We start from the raw sequence: 24,163 nt of genomic DNA on the forward strand, positions 1-24,163 counted from the left end.
AAATGAAATTCTATGCCACTAATTCTATGCCACTATAAGTAATAGTAATGTTGAAGGAAATGAAGTAATAGCTTTTTCTATGAAGACCTACAAGAACTTATAGAACATACATGCATAAAATATGTCCTTTTCATCACAGGGGAATGGAATTCAAAATAGGAAGTCAAGAGACACCAGGAGTAGCACGCAAATATGGCCCTGGAGGACAAAATGAAACCACTGAAAAGAAACAGAGTTTTGCCTAGGGAACACACGGCTCATACAAAGCACTCACTTCCAAGAACACCAGAGAAGACTCTACACAAGGACATTACCAGATGCTCATACTGAAATCAGATTGATTCTTTTATTTGTGGCCAAACATGGAGTAACTATATACACTCAGCAAAACAAGACTGGGATCTATTGTAACTCAGATCATGACCTCCTTGTTGCCAATTTCAGGCTTAAATTGAAAAAAAAAGTGGGGAAACCACTAGAATTTTCAGGTAGAACCTAAATCATAACCCTTTTGATTACACAGTGAAAGTGACAAATAGATTCAAGAGATTAGATCTGATAGAAAGGGTTTCTGAGTAACTATGGACAGAGGTTTGTGAAAGTGTACAAAAGGCAGTGATCAAGACCATCCTCAAGAAAAAAAAAAAAAAAACTGCAAAAAGCCAAAATGGGTGTCTGAATATACCTTACAAGTTACTGAGAAAAGAAGAGAAGCGAAAGCAAAGGAGAAAGACAAAGATATATCCATGTGAATGCAGAATTACAAAGAAGAGGAAGGAGAGATAAGAAAGCTGACTTTAGTGAAGAATGCAAAGAAACAGAGGAAAATAATGTAATGGCAAAGACAAGATATGTTCAAGAAAATTAGAGATACCACGGGAACATTCCATGCAAAGATGGTCGAAATAAAGAACAGAAGTGGTACTGACTTAACAGAAGCAGAATGTATCAAGAAGAGGTGTAAATAATACACAGAAGAACTATACAAAAAGGATCTTCAATATCCAGATATCCACGATGATCACTCACCTAGAGCCAGACATCTTGGAATGTGAAATCAAGCCATCCTTATGAATCATCACTATGGAGAAAACTAGTGGAGCTGATGGAATTCCAGTAGACCTATTTCACAGACTAACCGATGATTCTATGAAAGTGCTACATTCAATATGCCAGGACATTTGAAAAACTCACCAGTTGAAACAGGACTGGAAAATATCTGTTTTCAGTCCAATCCTAAAGAAAGGCATTACCAAAGAATGTCCACTATCACACATTTTCCCCCATGTCAAATGGGAGAGAAGTAATGCTCAAAATTCTCCAATCTGGGCTTCAGCAGTTCCTGAACAATGAGCTTCCACATGTTCTAGCTGAATTTAGAAAAGTGTGAGGAACAAAAGATCAAATTGCCAACAACCATGGGGTCATCAAAAAGGTAAGATATAAAAAAAAAGACCTGTTTCATTCTTTATACAGAAGCCTTTGACTGAGGGGATCAGAAAAAATTGTTAAATACATGCAAAGTGCTGGGAAAACCGACCACCTGACCTGCCTCCTGAGAAATCTGTATCCAGGTGAAGAAGCAACAGGCTATGGAGCAACAGGGTGCTTTCAAATAAGGAAAGGATTATACCAAGGCTGTATATTGTCACCCTGCTTATTTAATTTCAATGCAATGTGCAACATGAGAAATGCCAGGCTGTATGAAGCACAGGCTTTAAATAATACTGCTGGGAGAAATATCAATAAACTCAGAGAAGTAGACGACATCAGCCTTATGGCAGAAAATGAAGAAGAACTAAAGAGCTTCTTGATGAAAATGAAAGAGAAGAGTGAAAAATCTGGCTTAAAATCTCAATATTCAAAGAACTAAGATCATGACTTCTGATACAATCACTGATTAGTAAAGGGATGGAGAAACAATGGAAAGAGCAAAAGACATTATTTTGGTGGGTCCAAAATTGCTTCAGATGTTGACTTCATCATGAAATTAAAACATCCTCCTTGGAAGAAAGCTATGACCAAACTAGACAGCATACTGAAAAGCAGAGACATTGCTTTGCCAACAAAGGCTCACATAGTCAAAGATACGGCTTTTCTAGCAGTCATGTATGGATGTGAGATTTGGAGTCTAAAGATAGCTGAAGGTGGAAGAATCGATGCTTTTAATCTGTGCTTTTGGTGGAGATTCTTAAGGGTCTCTTGGCCTTAAGGTGGCTAAAGGAAATCGTTTCTGATTATTCATTGGAAGGACTGATTTTGAAGGTGAAACTCCAATAATTTGGCCACCTGATTCAAATAAATGACGCATTTGAAAAGACCCTGACGCTTGGAAAGATTGAAGGCAGGAGAAGAAGAGGATGACAGAAGATGAGGTGGTTGGATGGAATCACCTACTCGATGGACACGAGTTTGGGTATGCTCAAGGAATTGTTGATGGACAGGGAAGCATGGCGTGCTGCAGTCCGTGGGGTCGCAGAGTTGGACAAGATCCAGAAACTGAACTGAACTAAACACAAATGTAGAATCACCTATATTTTTACATGCCAATATAACGATGCTGGATTTACCACATGATATATTGCATTTCTTTTTCACTTCATGAAAATATGGAAGCTGTTCTTCTTACATGAAAGGTGGAATTCTCTCCACCTCATGCATGAAAATCTGGGCGGTGGTTCTCTACCATTAAATGTGGACATATGTATATTTCACATATGAAAACCATGGCACTGAAGATTTGAATCTTCGATCTGAAGATAAGAAGAACCCGTATGAAATTTCAATTCTATTTCACAAATGAAAATCTGGACACCACTGTTTCTTCATAGAGAGTGTTTGCATTTCTCAAACATATATCAAAACAAAGAGTTTGTTTGATGAAATATGTAATGTTCTGTATCAGCTGTATCACAACTTAGGTGCAAATTTTCCATCTAGAATTTTGGACTTCTACGGGAGAAAGTCAAGTGGAACTCAAAAGCCTCTTGATGAAAGTGAAAGAGGAGAGTGAAAATGTTGCCTTAAAGCTCAACATTCAGAAAACTAAAACCATAGCATCTGGCCCCATCAGTTCATGGGAAATAGATGGGGAAACAGTGGAAACAGTGTCAGACTTTATTTTGAGGGGCTCCAAAATCACTGTAGATGGTGATTTCAGCCATGAAATTAAAAGACGCTTACTCCTTGGAAGAAAAGTTATGACCAACCTAGATAGCATATTGAAAAGCAGAGACATTACTTTGTCAACAAAGTTCCATCTAGTCAAGGCTATGGTTTTTCCAGTAGTCATGTACGGATGTCAGAGTTGGACTGTGAAGAAAGCTGAGTCCTGAAGAATTGATGCTTTTGAACTGTGGTGTTGGAGAAGACTCTTGAGAGTGCCTTGGACTGCAAGGAGATCCAACCAGTCCATTCAAAAGGAGATCAGTCCTGTTTACTTTGGAAGGAACGATGCTAAAGCTGAAACTCCAGTGCTTTGCCCACCTCTTGTGAAGAGTTGGTTGACTCATTGGAAAAGACTCTTATGCTGGGAGGGATTGAGGGCTGGAGGATAAGGGGAAGACAGAGGATGAGATGGCTGGATGGCATCACCCACTCAATGGACTTGAGTTTGAGTGAACTCCAGGAGTTGGTGATGGACAGGGAGGCCTGGCGTGCTGCAATTCATGGGGTCGCAAAGAGTCAGACACAACTGAGTGACTGAACTGAACTGAACTGATATAGTATTTGAGATCAGAATGGAGATTTTACCATAAAAACCTGGAAATCTCTATATTTCATACAAAGAACAGGTTCTGCAGCTACAGAAACACCTATGTTTCCTGTTTACCTGTTTCCTGTGTCTTGAATATTAATTTGTGTCTGTATATGTGAGATTGTTGACTCTTTTCTGTATATTTTTCTGCGTGGTTGTGTGTTCTTCCACAGTTGATGAAGAGATGAAGCTGACAGATCACAAGATGTGTAAGAAGAAGAAGGATCTCTCTTCATTTCCAAGACAAACCATTCAACAGCACAGTAAACCAAGTCTGTGTCCTGACCAGTTATGCTGAAGTAGCTGAAGTGGAACATTTGTATGAAGACTTGAAAGACCATCTAGAACTAATATCCAAAAAAAGACATCATTTTCCCCATAGAGGAATGGAATGCAAATGTAGAAAATCAAGAGATACCTGGAATAACAGACAAATTTGGCATTGGAGTGCAAAAGGAATCCAGTCAAAGTCTAACAGAGTTCTGCCAAGAGAACACACAACATATAGCACGCACCCTGGTCCACCAACACAAGAGAAGACTCTACTCATGGATTCACCGTAAGTTCAGGACTGACATCACATTGCAGCCAAAATGGAGAAGCAATATGTAGTCAGCAAAAACAGGATGGTGACCTGACTATGGCTCAAATCATGAATTCCTTATTGCCAAATTCAGACTTAAAATTTTAAAGTAGAGAAAAACATTAGACTATTCAGGTATAACCTACGTCAAATCCCTTAAGAAAGGCTTCCTCAGTGATCAATGCAAAGACATAGAGAAAAATAATAGAATGGGTATGACTTGAAGTCTCTCTAAAAAATTAGAGATGCCGAGGAAATATTTCATGCAAAGTTGGTCAAAATAAAAGACAGAAACTTCACAGACCTAATGGAAGCAGAAGATATTAAGAAGAGGTGGCAAGAATACACAGATCAGATCAGTCGCTCAGTCGTGTCCCCATGAATCACAGCACCCCATGCATGCCAGGCCTCCCTGTCCGCACCAAATCCCGGAGTTCACTCAGACTCACGTCCATCGAGTCAGTAACGCCATCCAGCCATCTCATCCTCTGTCGTCCCCTTGTTCTCCTGCCCCCAATCCCTCCCAGCATCAGAGTCTTTTCCAATGAGTCAACTCTTCACATGAGGTGCCCAGAGTACTGGAGTTTCAGCTTTAGCATCATTCCTTCCAAAGAAATCCCAGGGCTGATCTTCAGAATGGACTGGTTGGATCTCCTTGCAGTCCTAGGGACTCTCAAGAGTCTTCTCCAACACCACAGTTCAAAAGCATCAATTCTTCAGCGCTCACAGAAGAACTGCACAAAGAAAGTACTCATGAACCAGATAGCCAAAATGACCACGCACCTAGAGCCAGACATCTTAGAATGTGAAGTCAAGGAGTCCTTATGAAGCATCCTTATGAACAACGCTTGTGGAATTGATGGAATTCTACTTGAGTTATTTCATAGCTATGGGAATGCTTCATTCAATATGCCAGCAAATTTGGAAAACTCAACAGTGGACACAGAACTGGGAAAGTTCATCCAATTCCATAGACAGGCAATTCCAAAAACTGTTCACACAACCATACAATTGTCCTCATCTAAAACGGAAGCAAAGTAATGTTCAAAATTCTCCAAGCCAGGCTTCAACAGTACATGAACCATGAAATCCCCGATGTTCAAGCTGGATTTAATAAAGGCAGAGGAACTAATGATCAAATATCCAACATGTGTGGGGTTATCAAAGTGACAAGAGAGCTCCAAAGGTGGGGAAAATCTATTTCTTCTTCATTGTTTATACCAAAGCTTTTGACTGTGTGGATCAAAACAAACTGGAAAATTCTTAAACTGATAGGAATACCGGATCACCTTACCTGCCTCCAGGAAATCTGTTTCAGCTCAAGAAGCAACAGTTAGAACTGAATGTAAAACAACTGAATGCTTCTCAAAAGGAAAAGGGTATGACAAGGCTGCATACTGTCACCCTGCTTATTTAAATTGTATGTAATGTTCACTTCAATAGTTCAGTGGTGTCCAACTCTTTGTGACCCCATGAACCACAGCATGCCAGGCCTCCTTGTCCGTGACCAGCTCCTTGAGTTTACCCACTCATGTCAATTGTGTTGGAGATGCTATCTAACCATCTCATCCTCTGCCATCCCTTTATCTTCCTGCCCTCAATATTTTGAAGTATCAGAAGCTTTTCCATGAGTCAATTGTTTGCATCAGGTGGCCAAAGTATTTCAGTTTCAGCTTCAACATCAATCCTTCCAATGAAAGCCCAGGACTGATCTCCTTTAGGATGTACTCATTGGACCTCCTTGCAGTCCAAGGCACTTTCAAGACTCTCCTCTAACATCACATTTCAAAAGTATCAATTCTTGGTTCTTAACTTTCTTTATAGTCCAAATAACACACCCATACATGACTACAGGAAAAACCATAGCCTTGACTAGACAGACCTTTGTTGGCAAACTAATGTTTCTGCTTTTTAATATGTTGTCTAGGTTGGTGATAACTTTCCTTCCAAAGAGTAAGCATTTTTAATTTAATGGCTTCAATCATCATCTGAAGTGATTTGGAGACGCACCACCAAAAATAAATAAATAAATAAAAATTAAAATAATGTCAGGCACTCTTTCCACCATTTCCCATTCTATTTGGCATGAAGTGATGGGGCCAGAGTCCATGATCTTAGTTTTTGTAAATGCTGGGGTTTAAGCCAAATTGTTCACTCTCCTCATCACTTTAATCAAGAAGCTCTTTAGTTGTTCGTCACTTTCTGCCCTATGTGTGGTGTTGTCTTCGTATCTGACATTATTGATATTCCTTCCAGCAATCTTGCTTCCAGCTTGTGTTTCTTTCAGCCTAGCTTTTCTCATGATGTACTCTACATTTAAGTTAAATAAGTAGGGTGACAATATACAGCCTTGGCATACTCCTTTTCCTATTTGGAACCAAAATGCTGTTCCATCTCCAGCTCCAGCTGTTGCTTCCAGACCTGCATACAAGTTTCTTAGGAGTCAGGTCAGGTGGTCTGGTATTCCCATCTCTTTCAGAATTTTCCATAGTTTATTGTGATCCACACAGTCAAAGGCTTTGGCATAGTCAAACAAGCAGAAATAGATATTTTTCTGGAACTCTCTTGCTTTTTTGATGATAGTAGCTGCTGCTACTGCTGTTAAATCACTTCAGTCGTGTCTGACTCTGTGTGACCACATAGACGGCAGCCCACCAGGGTCCCCCATCGCTGGGATTCTCCAGGAAAGAACACTGGAGTGGTTTGCCATTTCCTTCTCCAATACCTGAAAGTGAAAAATGAAGTCGCTCAGTCGTGTCTGACCCTCGGTGGCCCCATGGACTGCAGCCTTCCAGGCTCCTCCATTCATGGGATTTTCCAGGCAGGAATACTGAGGTGGGGGTGCCATTGCCTTGATGTTGGCAATTTGATGTCTGGTTCGTCTGCCTTTTCTAAAACCACTTTAAACATCTAGGACTTCATGGTCACACATATCGAACTCTGACTTAGAGAATTTTGAGCATTATTTACTAGTGTGTGAGGTGAGCGCAATTGTGCGATAGTTTGAGCATTCTTTGGCATTGGCTTTCTTTGGGATTGGAATGAAAGCTGACTGTTTCCAGTCCTGTGACCACCGCTGAATTTTCCAAATTTGCTAACATATTGAGTGCAAAACTTTCACAGCATCATCTTTTAGGATTTCTCATAGCTGAACTGGAATTCCATCACCTCCACTGGCTTTGTTAATAGTGATGTTTCCTAAGGCCCACTTGACTTCTCATTCCAGGATGTCTGGCTCTAGGTGAGACTAAGTGATAACACCATTGTGATTATCTAGGTCATGAAAATGGTTTTTGTATAGTTCTTCTGTGTATTCTTGAGACCTCTTAATATCTTCTGCTTCTGATAGGTCCATACCATTTCTGTTCTTTACTGAGGCCATTTTGGCAAGAAATGTTCCCTTGGTATGTCTAATTTTTTGAATAGACTCTAGTCTTTCCCATTCTATTGTTCTCCTCTATTTCTTTGCATTGATTGCTAAGGAAGACTTTCTAACACTCCATGATATTATTTGTAACTCTGCATTCAAATAGATAAATCTTTCCTTTTCTCCTTTGCTTTTGTCTTGTCTTCTTTAACAGTTCTTTGTAAGGCCTCCTCAGACAGCTGCTTTGCTTTTTTTTTTTTTTCCTTTTTCTTTGTGCTGGGGATGGTCTTGATTTCTGTTCCCTGTACAATGTCACAAACCTCCGTCCATAGTTCTTATGTCGTGTACAACATGCTAAATGCCAGGCTTGAAGAAGCACAAGCATGAATCAAGAATGCTGGGAGAAATATCAACAGCCTCAGATACTTAGACGAAATCACTCTTATGGCAAAAAGTGAAGAAATGTAAAGAAGCTCTTGATGAAAATGAAAAAGAGTGGAAAATGTGGTTTAATACTCAACATTCAAAAAGTAAGATCATGATAACTGGTCTCATCATTGCTTAGCAAATGGATGGAGAAACAATGAAAATACCAAAAGACTTTATTTTGGGGGGCTCCAAAATTATTGGAGATTGTGACTGCGGCCATGAAATTAAACGGTACTTACTGTTTGGATGAAAAGCCGGGAACTACCTAGACAACATATTCAAAAACACAGACATTGTTTGCCAGCAAAGGTCCACCTGGTCAAAGCTATGGTTTTTCCAGAGGTCATGACTGGAAAGACAGCTGAGCATGGAGGAATTGATGCTTTTATTTATTTATTTATTTATTTTTTCGGTGAACAAGGCCCACACTTTATTTTCCAAAGTAGTTTTTATACCTTAAGTTATGCATAGAGGATAATGGGGGAAAGGGTAGAGTCATACAGTAAGCCAGGCTTTCTTCCTGCAAACTTATCATATGCAAAAGTTTAGGTGATTTGCATCATCTTCTGGCCCAGAGGACTGTTAACATTTTAAGATCATTTCTTCAGAAAACTTATTTTTCTCTGAAGGTGATTAGTCAGGTGCCACCATCCAAAAGCATTAGATAAAGTTGCATTCCTATAGGGTAAAGGTGTGGTGGGCTACAACAAGAAAAATAATTAACTCAAGGGTCCAAGGTTACAAACATTAAAGCTACTACTTACACCAATTATATTAATAAATACACTGCCAGGGACACAGCAGGTAAGGGATATGGAAACTTAGCAACAAACATTGGTCTAACAAGTGAAAAACCCTTCACCAATACAATTTCTTTCTTTCTTTTTTTTCCTTTTTTTGAAAATTTTTTTTTTATTTTTTAAACTTTACATAATTGTATTAGTTTTGCCAAATATCAAAATGAATCTGACACAGGTATACATGTGTTCCCCATCCTGAACCCTCCTCCCTCCCCATACCATCCCTCTGGGTCATCCCAGTGCACCAGCCCCAAGCATCCAGTATCGTGCATCGAAGCTGGACTGGCAACTCGTTTCATATGAAAGGAATTGATGCTTTTAAAATGTGGTGTTGGTGAAGACTCTTGAGAGTCACTTCCACTGCAAGGATGTTAAAGTAAATCAGTCCTGAATATACATTGGAAGCACTAATCCTGAAGCTGAAACTTCAATAGTCTGGCCCTTGATGTGAAGAATGGACTCATTGGACAAGACCCTGATGCTGGGAATCATTGAAGGCAATAAGAGAAGAGGATGACAGAGGATTAGATGGTTAGATGGCATCATCAACTTGATGGACATGAGTTTACAGAGGTTCTGGGTGTTGGTGATAGACACGGACACGTGACATGCTGCAGTACATGGGGTCATTAAAGTTGAACACGACTGAGAGACTGAACTGAACTGATCTCAAATGTAGAAGTACCTATATTTTTACATGCAAATATAGTGATGCTTGTTTTCCTCCATGATATATCACAGTTTTTATCTCACTTTATGAAAATCTTGAACCTCTTTTTCTTATGTGAAATTTGGACTTGTCCATCGATCATATCTATCTAGATGGTGGTTTTCTACCATTAAATGTGAAGTTCTGGATATTTCACATAGGACAATCTTGGCAGTGGTTTCTGAAGATATGGAAAACCCTTATGAAAATGGAATTATCTCTATTGTACAAATGAAAATCTGGGCACCCCTTTTTTTAAGTGAAGTAAGGAGTTTGCTGTATTTCTAATAATATATACCAAAACAAAGGATTGATTCCATGAAGTGGGGAATGGTTTGAATGTACTGCATGAAAACCTAGGTGCTAAGTCTCCATCATGGACTTGGACTTCTCTATACTTCATATTTCAGCTTAGAATGGAGATTTTCCTATAAGAAAATGGAAATAGCTGTATTTCATATGAAGCACTGGAAACATCTATATTCACTGTTTGCTTATGTTTCCACGTGCCTTAAACATTTGTGTGCCTACCCACATGAGCTTGTTGCCCAGGTTTGTGTGATTTTCTGTGTGGATTGTGTCCAACCACAGCTGACAGAAATGAATGTTACAGACCGTGAGATATGGAGCAAGCAGAAGGCTGCACCAGGCATCCACAGAGTGTGGGAGACTGGCCCATGCATCTCTGAGGTCGTCCTGTTCAAGACAGGAATGAGGAAATAATGGCCAGTGACAACACAGAACAGTGTGTTCACAAATTTGGGTTTACATCAAGAGACATAAAGAAGCTCACAGTGTCTGCTGTGTTGATGTGTGTGTGTACATAAAATGTATGTGGAAGGCTTGAGGACTCATCCAGTGTAAATCCAGTGGTGTGGGGCTTTTAAAGCATAACCTGTGGACCTTTCAGTCTATGATAACTGGGCTGGCCTGTCGAAATGGTGGATATGGCTATAACTGGATCTAAGTCTGTGAAGAGGTGAAGGTCCTTCAGAAAAGAGTAGAGACTGGAAGGAGGAGGAACAGAAAGATAAGATACTGCACTGGAGAAGTTTTCAATATTAGAGGAAGGCTCTGGGATAGTGCTGCCTTGGGTCAGCCCATCAAAAAGCACATTCTCTCTTTACACGTCACAAATAATATCATCATGTGAGACAAATGACATGATAAGGTAGGATTATTCATTGTGAAAAGACAGACATCCTAGAAGAGAGGAGGTGACCTTCGCTCTGTCCATGGGCTTCTAGCCTATCTGACAGTGCAGAAAGGTGAAGAAATTTCAGAGGTGGGATGTAGACATTTTGCCCTTTGCCGGTTTGTGCCCAAGAGTAAGTGAGGATGGCGAAGTAGAAGGGTGTGAATTCATCTTTTCCTGTGAGAGATCCAAAATTACAGCTTTCTGCTGAATGATCATTGACAGGAGAATGTTGGGTCCCACCAAAAAGAACAACAACAACAACAACAACAACAACAACAAAAAGACATGTCCATGGCAAAGGAAAAGACCCAACAAGATTGTAGAAGGGGTGAATTTCCATTTAAAATCAATACTTACCAGCCACACTGAGAGTGCTCAATAAAATATTTTGTGCACCTATACCCAAGGAACGCACAAAGACAGAGTCAGAACTGCTTTTGAGTGATTGAGTGTCTCTTGCAGAAGCATGGGTCAGCAATGGCCTAACATGGAAGAGAGGCTCTGTCTGCTACAGACCTTGTTCATGCAGTTTGTGATATAAGCCCTCTCAGAGGAGGTAACCTTTCAACCCACCAAAAAGTGGCCTAGTGCACAATCCACAAATTGCAGGATAATTATTCTAAAGAATTTCTTGTACAGGTAAGGAAGTTTTAGGACCACTAGAGATTTCTCAACCTGCGGATCTGGCAAAGGGATTGAGAACCCTCAGGGAATTTGACTTTGGAGGCCAGTTGATTTAATTATAGAACTTCCACAGGACTGAAACAGACTGTTGGAGGGCACAAACAAAACCTTGTGTCCACCAGGAGCCAAGGGTAAGGGCAGTGTCCCCACAAAAGACTGAGTCAGACTTGCTTGCGAGTGTCTAGGAGTCTCCAGCAGAGGCATGGTCCAAGAATGGGATGCAGCAGGGTGGTGGGCATTGAATACAAGAGTGCCTGCTCAAGTCCTTTTGAAGAAAGGACTACTACCGATTAGTTTCATTACTCATACCATAATTAGGCCTGAACAGGGCCTAGGTTCACTCACAGTCTGTCTCTCCCATCAGGAAGTTTTCACAAGCCTTCTTATCCTTATCCATCAGAGGGCAGACAGAATGAAAACCACAATCACAGAAAACTAACCAAATTGATCAAATGGATCACAGCCTTGTCTACCTCAATGAAACTATGAGACATGCCACGTAGGGCCACCCAGGATGGATTGGACATGGTGGAGAATTCTGGCAAAATGTGGTTCATTGGAGAAGGGAAATGGAAAAGCACTTCAGTATTCTTGCTTTGAAAACCCCATGAACAATATGATAAGCCAAAAAGATAGGACACTGAAAGGTAAACTCTCCAGGTTTGTCGGTGTCCTCTATGCTTCTGGAAATCACTAAAAAAGAAGAGATGGAGCCAAAGGAAAAACAACACATAATTGTGGATATGACTATGGATAAAAGTACAGTTTGATGCTGTAATGAACGATATTTCATAGGAACCTAGAATGCTAGGTCTATGAAGGAAGGTAAATTGGAGTGGTCAAACAGAAGATGACACGTGTGAACATCAGACTTTCAGGATTCAATGAATTAAAATTCACTGCAATGGATGAATATAATTCAGAGGACCATTCAAAAGCCCGACAGTTTATACAAGTGCACATTTATATAAACACAGGCATTGAGATAAAGCCTTATATTCCTCTTAATTATTTCAGAGTAGAAAGTGAAACTATGAAGGTGAAGATGTAAATTTAATATTGAAATAAGAGAAATATAGGAATTTGTTGGCATCACCAACATAAATTTTAATCTACAATATCCTGCATGATCAGGTTCCTACTTGGGATATCAGTTGTAATTAGTAATTATATGAAAGAAATTATATGTAATTATATGAAAGATGGCTGATGAGTTGACCTTGAAAGAGAAGTAGTAAATGCATCAGTATTGTTTGCACTGGGAACCATGCCTCCCAGTTGCAGTTTAGGGAAAATATCTTCATGGGCTGACATATTGCTGTATCTAACTGTAAAGGTAAAAGGCTGATCATCAGTCAAAATCATGTATCTGCAAAAGAGATATGATGTGGTACTGAGAAACAGAAATAGTCATAGTAACAAAATTCTCCCTGTGACCATTTGCTTGATTGTAGTTGCTCTGTGAATGCTGATGTAAAAAGATCAACAGATTTTAAACATCAGTTTGATCTATCACACTTTGCTCTTTCAGTCTAACTGACATTGATGATGAAGAAAAAAATCACTTTGAGTTGGGACACTTGCACTAGCAACTATGTGGCTTGTAGAAGAATTTCGTATGAAAGACACACTTAGAATTGTGAAGGCTGAAAATACACACTCTCCTCTAGTTTTGGGAAGAATCCAGGAGATATGATCATCCACATTACTCCTTCCTTTAGCATGCTTCATCTTGTAATCTCAAACTAATGAAGGTACTGGAGAGATATTTTTAGTGCCAACTCTTCTTTCCATTCTTAGTAAAACTTGGGGGTAGTATCGCTTAACATTTGGATTATGAGATAACTTCAACTAAAACCAAAGAAGAACATTATTAGTGACCTTTCAAACCAAGGTAAAATAGAGAAACAGCCAGACTCAAAATATCGTTCCTTTAAACATACAAAGATAATAGCCTCAAATAATACACCTCCACTAATAGTTTTAAATATTTAAATATTTGAATTATTTCCTCATGTAACAATATATTATATATCCACACCATATACTCCTTTAAGTGCTTCAGGATTTCTCTCTGGTTCCAAGTTGCTAGGGGAACTTAAAACTTAAATTTGTTACACTTAAAATGTCTTAATATCCAGCTCTTCTCAACTTGAGAAGAATAGAAAAATATTTCAGCAGCATATTATCTCAATTTTAAAGTCAGTTTTAGCTACCTTTGTTAACACAGTTAAACTGTCACTATATTTTAAAAATATATATTTCCTATAATAATTGAAATTTATGGAGTGCCTTACTCAAAACAGAGACTTCTTTTTCTCCTGCCAGACGGTCAGCTAGTGAAGCAGATCTTTGAAAAAGCCATCACATTTTACAGGTGCTTGGAGTTTTGGAACCCTGGTGGTGTCAGTTTTTCTGAGAAACCAGCAATCACAGGCAGAAATGATATGGCGCTAATGCGATCATCTTCTAGCTTGTGGTGGCAGAAGCATGGGTGGTAGTTCTGGCTAGTCTTTTCTATCATCTGATAGTAGGTCTTAGTATGTGGCAAGAGGGGAAAATTCAATACTCTCACCACCTCGCTGGGTGACTTGAGCCCTAAGGTCCTGCTTCTTTGTCAGTTTGGGAATTTTCAAAAGCCATTCCTTTCTACACACCTTGTCATCACAGATCCAACATTCCATCTCCACATAGTCAAAAACCAACCCTCCCAGGTAGGCTTTCTAACCTCATGTTTCATCTTCCAGGCCCTATGCACACTACTTGACCTGCATTGCAGTTTGGGGGATGCAGGACCACACAACACATTCTCTATTTGATTCTTACTCTAGACAAACTAAATGTCATCATCTTCTTCACCTTGCTTCCTTTCAATCAAAAGAAATTTAAGTTTAGTGAGGTGACTTATCTGAATCCTCAATCTATTCCTTGCTTCTCCAAATCCTAACCCAGGACACATATTTGTTTCTATTTGTCTCGTCCTCCTTCTCCCATCTTCCCTCCGTTCTTTTCAGTTATGTCTACTTTTCATATAGTCTCTCTTAAGCAAGATCGTCTGCTAATATTCATTTGATGTTCTGGAGGAACTGTTGCCTTTATAGAAGGGTTATTTGTGATGCTTCCATGGAGAGAGTTGCACTCAATGTGCTCTTTTATTTTCTGTCAAATCAGAAGTTTTGATTTCCTTTCTAGGCAAATTAGGTAATTCTTTTAGACATGCTGGTGAAACAACAAATTTGCTTGACATAAATTAATCTGTCTGATGGGAAGCTACATACATACTCACATAATTGGTACTTCACTAACATGAACATTCCAATAAGCACATTTATTTTATCTAAAATTTCTGCTAATGAGAAATTCTCATCAACATGAGGAAACATAGTTTTTTCCAGATAAGTGATGGTACAGGAATTTTTCTCAAAATCAGTCAGTTCCTGAAAATATCTAGCTATTTATCAAAATGTCCTGACGTTTTCCCAGAGCACAGATTCATTCTGTCCTGGAAACTTAGTTGTTTTACAGAGGTGTCAAAGGCCAGAGACTGGCATGATAATAATTTAATTCTTGTATAAGAAGGTGGCAAATGCCCAGGAACGTAAAAATATGTAGATGATAGCTTGAAAAAGAGAGACTGAGGAAAAAAAAAAAAAATATATATATATATATATATATATATATATATATATATATATATATATATATATATATATATATAAGAGAACAGGCAGGTATAGTTAGTCGTACTCATGTAATATTAATAGGTAAACCTTAAATTGAGTTTGGATCATAGAAAAAAGCAAGGGGGCTTCATAAAGTCATCTACATCTACTTTATTATCTCTTACTGGCTTAGACTGTGTGTGAAAATGAGGTCATTCAGTCGTGTCTGACTCTTTGTGACCCCATGGACTGTAGCCTACCATTTCCTTCTCCTGGGGATCTTCCAAACCCAGGTACCAAACTGGTTCTGCCCCATTGCAGGCAGATGCTTTATCATCTGATACACCAGGGAAGACCTTTGACTGTGAGGGTCACAACAAATTGTGGAAAATTCTTAAGGAGATAAGAATACCAGACTACTGTCCCTGTTTCCACAGAAGGCTGGAGGCAAGTCAAGACACAGGAGTTGGAATTGGACAAAGAACAATGAACTGGTACAAAATAGGGAAGGAAATGCTGTGCTATGCTAAGTCACTTCAGTCGTGTCCGACTCTATGTGACCCCATAGACGGCAGCCCACCAGGCTTCCCCATCCCTGGGATTCTCCAGGCAAGAACACTGGAGTGGGTTGCCACTTCCTTCTCCAGGAAATGGAGAAGGAAATACATCAAGGCTATATATTTTCATCCAGCTTATTTGACTTATGTGCAGAGTACTTCATGGAAAGTAACTTGCTGAAAGAATCTGAAGTGGGAAACAATTACTGTGAGAAGTATGAATAACCTTAGTTTTAAGATGACAACATATAAATGGCTGAAAAACACTAGGAACTAAAGGTGAAAGGAGAAATTGAGAAAGCTGAATTAAAACTCAATACAAAAGCAGACACAAAACATAAGATCATGGAATTTGGCCCCATCATTTTGAGATATTTTAATGAGATACAATTGAATTAGTGACAGGTTTCACTTTCTTGATCTCTGATATGACTGCATGATGGGACTGAAGCCATGAAACAAAAAGGCACTTGCCCATTGGATGAAAAGCTATGACCAATCTCAAAACCATATTACAAAGCTGAGAGATTATTGAAAAAGGCCTGAATGGTCAAAGTTGATTTTCAGGAGTAATGTATGGAGGAGTGAGCAGGAACACAAGAACTGACTGCCAAAATATAGATGCTTTACAACAGGAGGGCTAGAGAAGACATGTTGAGAATGGAGTTCAAACTAATAAAGTGTGAAGGAAATGATTTCAGATTATTCTCAGAAGGACTGATGCTGCACATGAAGAGCCAATATATCAGCCTCTTGAAGCCGAGAGCAAAATCACTGGGAAGAAACTGATGCTGGGAAAGATTGAGCACAGGAGAAGAAGGAAACGACAGAGGGTGAGATGGCTGAAAAGCATTGTTGACTCAAAGGTCATGGGTTTGAATACAACTCTGGGAGATTTGAATGGCAGGTGAGCCCTGGGTTCTTGCTGTACATGGAGTCACAAGAGTCTGACAAGTCTGAGTGACTGAACAACATCAAAAAGTTAGAACTGGCAATGCTTGGGACATGGTTCAGATTGCATGTTAAGTCTGTCATTGTAATTGGAATGATAAGTGAGATTTGGGACATTTAGAAAGAACACAGCTCTTGTCAGTTTCCTTGTTTTCCTCCCTCATATTGTACTTCCCACAATGTCTTTTTAAAGCTTCCCAGAGAAGGAGAACACCGGCGGTGTCATATGATATCCTGAGATGGAAACTTTATCCCACCTGCCACTTGGATCTATAAGCTTGGCCTTAGGCAGAAGCAGACATTGTCTGTAAATACCTGGTAGAGCTGTCCATCTTCTGATGTGTTAACAGGAATGGTATGTGATCTTAAGGGTTATCTCTAAGTTAAGCACACTTATAGCTTCTCAATCAACCTCTCTTATCCTGGGAGAAGCATCTTTGAGTTGTTTATCCTAGTTGCCCTTAGGAATGCTTACAAGGGGTTCCGTTACTGAGCATGGAAGTATGTAGGAGACTGGATCCATTTTTGACTTTTACGCTTGGCTTCTGTGTAAATAGACCATTCCTCTTAATGTCAGTTTTTGACTTCAGATAAAGGTTGAGGATTGTGGAAATGTGTGAATGCGTGTGAATGTCCCATAAAACTGAGGACATGGAGTACACAGTTTTCCTCTTTGAATCAGATCTCAAGGCTTCTGGCTTAATAGATTTGTACTATCAGTGCATCTCAAATATTCATAAAATGTTTATATGATGACTGCCACACAGATTTGAAGCTGGAACTCCTGTATTGTCATCATCTTAGTAGTGTAGTTGGGCTTGGACATTTAAGGTATTATGTAAGAAGTATGTGGGCTATGTTATAACTTCCTTCTATTTTAACTGTCTGTCAGAAGTTCCCCTCTTGGGAAGGGGGAAATCAATGTCAACCATGTGGGAATAGAATTATAGATTTCATCCTTAGGTTCTTTGATGCCTAAGAGTATTCTTTGTTATTGGTGAGTGTCCAGCCTCCTGTAGGAAGGTAGTATCCTATTATAGGAAGGCCTGGTTGAAACTTCAGGCATCTACTGAGCCTTCTCTGGTACTGCCATATTAGCAGGTTTGTGTTTTGTTATTGCCAGACATAATAAACATCTAAGGTCCCATTAAATTTTTGCTAGGTGATTGGGAGAGTACCATAGTTTGTACAAAAGTTAGGATGGAGTAGCTTGGTTATTACTGAAATGCTTTCAACTTCTGAAACTCAGCCAGTTGTCTTGAGCTTTTTGGCATTTATTATTATTATTATGTTTATTTTTTACTTTACAATATTGTATTGGTTTTGCCATACATCAACATGTGTCTGCCAAGGGTGTACATGTGTTCCCCATCCTGAACCCTCCTTCTAGTTCCCTCCCCATACCATCCCAGTGGTCATCCCAGTGCACCAGCCCCAAGCTTCCTGTATCCTGCATCAAACCTGGACTGGCAATTCATTTCTTATATATATTATACATGTTTCAATTTGAATCCATTCTAATGAGGTGGATGAAACTGGAGCCTATTATACAGAGTGAATTAAGCCAGAAAGAAGGACACCAACACAGTATGCTTCTAAGTCACTTCAGTCATGTCCGACTCTGTGTGACCCCATAGACAGCAGCCCACCAGGCTCTGCCATCCCTGAGATTCTTCAGGCAAGAATCCTGGATGGATTGCCATTTCCTTCTCCAATGCATGAAGGTGAAAAGTGAAAGTGAAGTCTCTCCATCGTGTCTAATTCTTAGCGATCCCATAAACTACAGCCTACCAGGCTCCTCCCTCCATGGGATTTTCCAGGCAAGAGTACTGGAGTGGGGTGCCATTGCCTCTCCACAGTATACTAAGGCATATATATGGAATTTAGAAAGATGGTAATGACAACCCTGTATGTGAGACAGGAAAAGAGACACAAATGTATAGAACAGTCTTTTGGACTCTGTGGGAGAGGGAGGGGAGGGGAGGGATGATTTGAGTGGGCATTTTAATTTGTGCCTCTTTATATTTTTGAATTAGCCATTTCTTCAGCCGAAATCTCTAACATAAAAGTCCAAAGGAGAACCTAGACATACACTCACAAACACATTTTTAATCTGATGTGCACACACACACACAAGCACAGTCTCAGTCTTATATACTCAAAACACAATTATGAAAGGAAAATAAAACCAAAGGACTCACAGAAGGAAACCTACGAACTGCACAGAGTTCTCTGATATTTGTTTTTAGGCTTAAGGTTGGAAGTTATTTTGTAGTTGAATGATTTCAGTCTAGTGACATTTTAAGTCAGAATGCTTTGCTATACATAACGTTGTTCTGGATCCCATGGGATCTTAGAATATTTTGCATGTAAAACTTCTGTGATTTGCTAAAATGGAAATAATGCAGGGTAACAATGTGGAAGTCATTTTGACCTCGTTAGGCCCTGCAGTTACAATTTTGCTTGTTATATTTTAAGCATCCAATTTCATCCTCTAACCTTCTCCATCCAATATTTCTACTTTTTGCCTCAATTTGCTGTATTTACCTCACTTACATTTTTGTTTTTACTTTTACAATTTTCAGTTCAGTTCAGTTCAGTTAAGTCTCTCAGTCATGTCCGATTCTGCAACCCCATAAATCGCAGCAGGCCAGGACTCCCTGTCCATCACCAACTTCCAGAACTCATTCAAACTCACATCCATCGAGTTGGTGATGCCATCCAGCCATCTCATCCTCTGTCGTTCCCTTTTCCTCCTGCCCTAAATCCCTCCCAGCATCAGAGTCTTTTCCAATGAGTCAACCCTTCCCATGAGGTGGCTAAAGTACTGGAGTTTCAGCGTTAGCATCATTCCTTCCAAAGAACACACAGGGCTGATCTCTTTTAGGATGGACTGGTTGGATCTCCTTGCAGTCCAAGGGACTCTCAAGAGTCTTCTCCAACACCACAGTTCAAAAACATCAATTCTTTGGCTCTCAGCTTTCTTCACAGTCCAGCTCTCATTTCCATACATGGCCACTGGAAAAACCATAGCCTTGACTAGATGGACTTTTGTTGGCAAAGTAATGTCTCTATTTTTCAATATGCTCTCTGGGTTGGTCCAAACTTTCCTTCCAAAGAGTAAGTGTCTTTTAATTTCATGACTGCAGTCACCATCTGCAGTGATTTTGGAGCCCCCAAAAATAAAGTCTGACACTGTTTCCACTGAAACCATTTCCATTGTTTTACAATGAAAGTCTGAATCTGTTTCCATTGTTTTACAATTTTAGGCACCAATTATAAGGTAAATGCATAAAGGAAAGAAAATTTGAATTCATGTGCAATGTTTCCCTAATGTATTGAGCTATTTTCTTTATTATTTTGAGAATTAAAGGCACCAATATGTTGAAGCCATCTGGGAATTGATCATCAAGGTAAAGGATCATTTACCAGGCTTCTTTTGATCAGACAATTGAAGTACAGTTTACTAATATGCTCTCATGAAGGAACAAAAACAGCAGCTTTTCAACATGATATGTTGAATATCCTTATCCATGCCTCTTCCAAGTTATGACAGAGGATGACATGAATTAATCCTGTTCTTTTTGAGAAGGACCTGCCACTCAAAGCAGAGCATGAAAAGAAGATAAAAGGGACTGAGAAGGATTAGTCAGTACAAGGCAATGAAATGGAAGATGGAATTGCCTTTAAGGTGATATTGTACAAAGCATGCAAATTTGACTACATAGTAAGACACCTGAAATTTAAAACAAGGCTATTGGACTTTGGTCTCGAAATGATTACTAAGGACACCAATTTCAATAACTCTTACAATGGCTCCAAAATGCTCACCTCTCTAAAGCATAGTATTCTCTCTTACATTTAGCAAAACATTTCAGTGAAAGAAAAAGAGTGTGATTTTTCTACCACTCCCTTAACTACACAGATATTTGACAGATTTCACTGTCCGTTAGCTGCAAGAATGAGAACGTTGAACTTAGCTTGGTGTTGTCCTATGGGGGTTACCATACCAAAACAGGGACATGACTTGATGTTCCCACTGCCATCTGAAGGAATGACCACAAATTTGAGATTGCCAATATTTCTAGGTAGTCTTCATGACAGTGTGGATAGTCCAACAAGCAGGGACTCTGTTCAGAGTATTTCAAACTGAAATATATTTAGGATCCACCATTGATTTTGATCCTTGCTTACTCCATGACTTTTCTAGATTATTAAAATAAATGATTCCTTTTCTTCTTCTCCTCCCACCCCTTTGGATACATGTCTCTGTAACTACTACTGCATTTTAGGGAACTGTGGCCTGAAACAACATGCTTAGAATGGGTTATTGTAGACTGTAAATTTCATAAAAGCAGCAATCATTTTATAATTTGAATTCCCACATTTAACATTCATGTAAATACAATAAATAGGTATCAACTTGTAATAATTTCTCAGCAAATAGGAAAGGTGAATTATGATAAGTGCACGTTATAGGATGCTGTTAAGTAATGTGTAGAGCATTGATTGGTTATTACATTTCTTTATTGATAATTTAGTAAGTGCTTAAAATGTGTCATTTGCAGGCTCTAAGTTTCACCTGATGTGAAAGATACATTAAAAAATGAGAGTAGACATAAAACACATTGAAGACATGATATCTGCGCTCACCTTGGTAGGAGGGCAAACAGAAGTTCCTTCCAACCCCAAGAAAGAATTGAGGCAAAAATCTGAGAAGGGTCTTAGCATGACTGAAAATAGTTTGTGTGATTGTAGCTCCAGAAGAGAAAGATAATGAAATTACTAAGGAAAATATATCATGTCTTCAAAGAACTTGTTGACCATGCTGATGTGCTGCAAACACCATCAGGAATGTATCTGTCTCTGTGGGGACAGATAAGCAACATTGAAACATGTCTTAGGAAATATAGAGTGGATCTTGGTGTCAGGAAATAAAGGCATGCCTTAAGGACAGTAGAGCAGAAATAACCCTACAGCATACCACCTGTAAACTATATATCTTGTGCTTACCATGGGACAATCACTGATTATGTCATGTTATCTTTGGTACACAGTCATGGTATAATGGTGATCATGATTTTGGACATGCTACCCTGTCTATATTTCAAGGATGAAATGACTTTCTATAATGAAGAAAATCTGCTGTCTAACCTTTTAAGACTCTACCAGTAACTAATAGAATATAAGGTAACTGTGAACACACTAAGGTACATCCTGTGTATTTCCATTTTTCTGATTTTATTTGCATCTCTTCCTTCACCCATGCCATCCTAATTGAGCCACCCATTCATTTCAGCAGGGATGATTTCAGAAATCACTTTACATCCATTATCTATTTTCCCTTTGTTCTCTCTCTCTTTTTTTTTTTGCTTACAAACATTAGATCAGGTGTCATTTACCTAGGATGCATAACAAATTTTGTCTTGAACTGTAGAGTTTATAAAACCATGCAGTAAAATAGCCAGCCATTTGAACTAAAGCATAATTTTACTCTTCATTGTTTGAAAATAGAAAATGAAACTATGAAGATGAATATGTAAATTTATTGTTGAAATGCAAGAATTTTAGGTATTTGTTGACATCTCCCAATATAAAGTTCAATCTTCTTTAGGCTCCATAATCTGACACTTATTTGATAGGTCAGTTTTAATTAGCATAGTTTTCATCTGATGATGATTGTTGATCAGTTGACTTGAAAGAGAGGAGGCAGATGTATAAGCGATCATTGACATTGAGGACCATGAGTTGCCTGTCTCTTGCAGGATAGGAAAAGGGCTGTCATGTGCTGACATATTGCTATATGTGACTGGAAATTTAGAAGATTCCACCATCAGTCTGGAATAACTGATTTGTAATGGAGACACAATGTGGTTCTGAGAAGTAGATGTAGTTGTAGTAGCGAAGTCCTCAACGTGGCCATTTACCTGAGTGTAGCTGCTATGTGAGTGCCAATTAAAAATGCTCAGTGTTTTAAAAACAGCAGGTTGATCTACTACAATCTGGTCTGTTTGTCTAAGTGATATTGGTGATGGGGAAGCTAAGTCACATGGACTTACAGCGCTTGTATTATCAAATATCTGGCTGCTATGAGGCTTTGGTATGTATGGCACATTTAAAGTTCTGGAGGCTGAAAATGCACTCTCTCCACGCGTTTCTCGAAGAAAGTCAGAGTTATGATCATCTTTGTTGACCCTTGCTTTAACATACGTCTTGTTATCTTGAACTAATGAAGATATTAGAGACACATTATTAATTCCAAGTCTTCTTTGCATTCTTACTAAAAGTTGGGGATGGCCTGTTTGGAATTTGATTTATAGTAGGTTTGTAACTAAAATCAAAGAAAAACTTATTTAGTTTCTTTATAAACCAAGGTAAAACTGACAATCAAAGCTAAGCTATAAAAAATTATTCCTTTAATGACACCAATTAAATAGCATCAAATAAAACACCTCCATTAGTAGTTTTAACAGGTAATATGTTAAAAGCAATTATGCTCAACTAAAAATATGTTGTATATATACAGTAAATACCACTTTAAGTGGCTTCAGGACTTGTATCTGGTTTCACATTGCTAGGAAAGTTTTTTAAACATCCAATATTTTAACCTCCAGCTGTTCTTAACTTCAAAACAAAAATTTTTTAAAAAATTTACTATCTCAATTTCTTTCTTTCTTTCTTTTTTTTTTTTTTTTTTACATTTCACGTGTTTCAATGCCATTCTCCCAAAACTTCCCACCCTCTCCCTCTCCCACAGAGTCCATAAGACTGCTCCATACATCAGTGTCTCTTTTGCTGTCTCGTATACAGGGTTATCATTACCATCTTTCTAAATTCCATATATATGCGTTAGTATACTGTATTTATGTTTTTCCTTCTGGCTTACTTCACTCTGTATAATAGGCTCCAGTTTCATCCACCCCATTAGAACTGACTCAAATGTATTCTTTTTAATGGCTGAGTAATACTCCATTGTGTATATGTACCACAGCTTTCTTATCCATTCATCTGCTGATGGACATCTAGGTTGCTTCCATGTCCTGGCTATTAGAAACAGTGCTGAGATGAACACTGGGGTACACGTGTCTCTTTCCCTTCTGGTTTCCTCAGTGTGTATGCCAAGCAATGGGATTGCTGGATCATAAGGCAGTTCTATTTCCAGTTTTTTAAGGAATCTCCACACTGTTCTCCATAGTGGCTGTACTAGTTTGCATTCCCACCAACAGTGTAAGAGGGTTCCCTTTTCTCCACACCCTCTCCAGCATTTATTATTTGTATACTTTTGGATCGCAGCCATTCTGACTGGCGTGAAATGGTACCTCATAGTGGTTTTGATTTGCAATTCTCTGATAAGGAGTGATGTTGAGCATCTTTTCATGTGTTTGTTAGCCATCTGTATGTCTTCTTTGGAAATGTCTATTTAGATCTTTGGCCCATTTTTTGATTGGGTCATTTATTTTTCTGGA

The sequence above is a fragment of the Bos taurus genome, chromosome Y (assembly GCF_002263795.3).
Source record: "Bos taurus isolate L1 Dominette 01449 registration number 42190680 breed Hereford chromosome Y, ARS-UCD2.0, whole genome shotgun sequence".
Taxonomy (NCBI): Eukaryota; Metazoa; Chordata; class Mammalia; order Artiodactyla; family Bovidae; genus Bos; species Bos taurus.